Raw genomic sequence first — 4,488 nt, 5'->3', positions numbered from 1 at the left:
CCCATCCAAAGAGGGGCTTATCCCATTGATGGTGGACCTGAATAACTTCCTCTAGAGCACTATAAATACAGGCATTGGGCCAGAGGGAGGAGAGGTTGAAAGCTGAACATTCCTAAGGGTAGATGCTGCTGGAATTAGGACTCCCTTGTAAAGCTTGAGAGGAGAGATTCCCATCCTTTCCTAGCCTTATTTGAGAGTGGGTGAGCTGATCAAAGTAAAGGAAAACTCTTGCTGGACCCTAGGAGGGACTTGCGCAACACCAAGGCTCAGGTTGTAATGGTTCCTTTTGTTACCTTTTAATGCAAATGAACTTATTTTTCTCAACAGATTGTTATTCATGGTTTGTTTCATATACTCCTTGGTCTGTATGATGGATATGTATTGTTTTATGAGTTTATCAGGTGCTATTTAATCTTTTGGCTTGTTAGTGAATGCAGGTTTCGAAGAGAAGGAGGAGCTCATCCGGATCAGCGAGGCTGGACTACTACAAAGCGTTGAACTAAAGGTATGTTAAAAATCTCCTGATTACTTGTATTTTCAATGCATGTTTAGAAAAAGGTAGGATTTATTTGTCTTGTTTGTCACTAGAAAGCTTTTGCTTCTAGGGAGGTCGGTTGTGTCCGCACTGTCGACTCTTTCCGCATGACAAAATGGCGACTCCACTGGGGAATCCATTGATGTGAATGTTTTTTTCTTTGTATGAACTTTTGATCTGAGAAAAGTCGTTTGTTTTCTGGTTTTTGGCTGTCTGACTGTGTATTTGGGTGGGCTAGCTTAGGGTTAAATTAGATTTTAGTTTTTCTTTGTTTTGCTAGAAGTACGCAGCCTCTGAGTTGAGCACAGTGCGTACCTGTACGCACTGTCGCTTTGTGCACAGAGCGTACCCGCACCTGTGCAAACAGGTCGCCTGCGTACCCTGTCAAAATTAAGAAAATATCAATTTTCTTCTTTTTGCCTTTTAGATTTTGTCTTTAATTTGTTTTTTCTTCCCAGATCCACTAGTTTTCTGCCATAAATCTTCACCTAAGCTTGTTTTGTCAGTGTCGAGGGTTTTAGTGAAATTCATGGGGATTTTTCCTTAGGGTTTGAAGTTTTAACTGGTCCTGTAGTGACTTTGGCGTTAGAGGTTGTCAAACTTCGGATCTCCCTGGTTTTGTTCAGTCCTCTTAGGAGTCGGGCCTGTCAGAGAATTCACCCTTGTGAGAGACCTACCTTTGTGTCTTCTCTTTGCGAATCTCGAAAAAGTTTGTTGTTTGAACTTTGAATTTTATTCTTGAGAAAAGAACAAAAAATTTTGATTTTTGTTTTGACTAGTTTTTGGTTCTGCATTAACTAGTCCTTAGTTACATTTTGACTGAGTAAAACATCCAGGAATCATCTTTAGTAAGCTTTTGACTCGTTAGATTTACTTTTAGGTGCTTTTCTCTTAGATTTGCTTTTGAGTAAAATTGAGTTGATTTGATTGCCATAGCTTTTTTAAACTTTGATTTTTGTTAAAGTAAGTTTTACATGCTTGATTAATTAGGAAAAAATACAAAAATATCTTTTGAAGGAAAGTTTGCTTTGGTAGCATTTGTGTCTTTGAAAGAAAAAGGAATTTTTGTGAAGTGATTAGTGGTCATGTCTCGTATGTTTTGAAAAGATAAAGAGTTTGTTTCTTTGTTTTCATTGCCAAGAAAGTTGTTTTTATATCAAGTTTGCATTCTCCAACTCTCTTAGCTAGGGTATTCATTGAAAAAGGAAAAATTAGTATAAATCATCCTAAGTGCATCTTTTTAGTGGATTTCGGTCGAGTCTACACACCATCAGTTTCATCTGCACTACCTTTTGTCTTAAAGAAAGCCATAAAATTAACGCTTAAAGTAAAATCAACTTAGTAACTTTTTATTTACAAGGGCTCTGAAACACCAATATAGATCAGGCTAGTGTCCTGGAGTAGGAGAGTAATTAACTCTCCAAGACAGCAAAACCAAACAAGTAGCTCATCTTGTGGTAGGATAAATCCAACTGTTTCATTTGTACTCTGGGAAAGCTCCTCTTAAAGGAGAAGCACGAGCTCGTGTCCGAACCAGTGAGGGGATCAATCCTCCCTCGTTGGGAACGACGCCAGACACGCACGTATTACAAACGGTAAACCTCGGATTAACCATTATCGAGGAGCCAGGGGTCACTTGTTGGTGAACCTTGGATTATTGTCAAGGAGCCGGCAAGGGGATTGAGCTTGATACTCTGCCCTTGCGTGCTGTCCGAGTGTAGACTGTTCCCCCAGGTGCATTTGTTGTTGTTGGTAACCTTAGTGACCATTATCTTTAGGATTCTACCGAGGTGACGGTGGAGGGAAGATCCCACTGTACCTGGAGCAGACGTCGGCTAGACTCACTTGGATTTTCCGGGGGTTCACTTCACTCGAGACGGTTAAAGTGGAGGAACTTGTGCCGGTCTATTCATTAAGCAGGTTGCCGGGGTAACTGTTCCGCCCACCACTTCTGTACTGAATTCGGCGATGTTGGGTTTCATCTCCAACTAGTGTTTTTGGTCCAGAAGGCTACTGTTTGTGTATGGTTTGACGCCCTAGATTCTTTAGGCGTATGGTTCAAATTTGTTTGGTTCTTTAGAGACTTTAGGTGGTTTGCTTTGAGATTTTACTTTGTTTGCGTGTGCAGTAGTTAAAAGTTTTTAACTGTGGCGGAATTACCGAGACAGTCCCGTCGACTTCGGGGCAAGTCTCCTGAGATTGTTTCCGTGGCCGAATTGTTGAGGAAGTCCCGTAGACTTCGGGGTGAGCCTCCTCAAGACGTCCCGAGTCATTACGAAGGTTTAAAGGTCCTTGTAACTCCTAGTGGCAGTAAAGTAGGTTCACCTGAAGAAGGAGAATCGTCGTTGGTAGTCCATCCAGATTACCAAGGTCTAGAAACAGGTTATAATCCCGAAGCAGTTGCAGTTTCCGAGCTTGCTGGTAGTTTTTCATATACTAGTGATATAGGCGAAGAACCTGAAGTATCTGAACCTGTTACTCCAACTTCTAGTGCACCAGATTCACCTAGGGTAGAAAGAGTCATTACCGAAAATCTTCCTGCTGGTTTGATAGCTATTGAAGAACTTGCTCCAGAGGAAGAATTAGGCGTATCTATCCTTGAAGATCAACCTACTATTGATCTAAGGGAGCGTGAATCTATCTTTTACAGTCCTCCTAGAAGTACTACTTGGTACCTTTCGTTAACCAATTATTTAGACAACTCAGGGATAAGTTTTTCTCCACCTCGAACTCCTTTTCCACCTGGAGGTATTTATACTCCTGTCAATATGTCTGGTCAGTTGTCCGTGTTCACTCAATCTCCTAAATCTTTCTTGTACGGCGGTCCTTCTGTTCCCTCCGGGTATCAGTCACTTTCTGGTACCTTTGCGGGAGCATCTCCTCAACCCATTGAACATGGGTTATTAGCTGGAAACAATGGTAATAAACCGTTGGGTGTAGGGGAAATTTACATGATGTCAGGTTCAGTTCCCGGTTCTCAACCTCAAGGTGGTCAATTACCGCCTGGGGGGCAGTCTCAATTAACGCCTGGGGGGCAACCTCAAGGTACACAAATTGCGTCTAGGGGGCAACCTCAAGGACAGTATGTACCCATAGTACAATACATTCCTCAAGGTCAACCCCAGCCTCAATATGTACCCCAGGGTCAACCTCAGTATCAGTATTTACCTCAAGGGTATCAACCTCAAGGTCAAGGTCAACCCCAGTATCAGTATTTACCTCAAGGTTATCAACCTCAAGGTCAATACTCGAGTCAAGGTTAACAACCACCTCAAGGTCAATCATATGTTCAAGGTACGGGAACTGTGCCTTTCAATTATCAATCCTATCCTCAATCCGGTTATGGATCTCAATATCCTCAACCTGTCATGGGTCAATACCCCGGAATGAACATAGTGTGGGATCCATCGCAAGTTCAACAGGTATTGCAGCCAAGTATACAGTTGTCATCTCAAGCTGGACAACCCTTAGTTGCTGGTCCATCCCAACAACCGGTCCAGTCTAATGTTCAAACTTCTGTAACTTCGGTAGTTACTCAGCCGCCAATTGCACCTAGTACTCCATCTCAAACGGTTGCTGCAACTACCGCAACATCTGCTCCTTCCACCACACTTGCTTCTGGAGTATCGACAGCTCCGGTTTCTACTGTCTCTGCAACTACTCCTCAGACATCTTTACCATTGTCTGGATCTACGATTCAAACTACGGTTCAGATACCTGTAGGACAACCTGGTTTAAGTACGGTTGTCACTAGTCAACCACAATTCACTTATCAACCGTACCAGGGACAGTACCAATATGGGCCTGCTGTCCAACAGCCGGTTTACCAGTATCAACCGTATCCTGGGTACACTTATCAACAACCTCAGCAACCCCAGTACGCTCCGGTTAATCCTGGTTTTCCAGGAGGATATAATATCCCGAATGCGATTCCTATTCCAAGTTATCCTGGA

This window comes from Pinus tabuliformis, chromosome 6 (genome assembly GCF_031772625.1).
Source record: "Pinus tabuliformis cultivar Carrire ecotype Pingquan chromosome 6, CPIR1, whole genome shotgun sequence".
Classification (NCBI taxonomy): Eukaryota; Viridiplantae; Streptophyta; class Pinopsida; order Pinales; family Pinaceae; genus Pinus; species Pinus tabuliformis.
The sequence above is the reverse complement of the archived record's forward strand: the minus strand, read 5'-3'. Positions refer to the sequence as shown.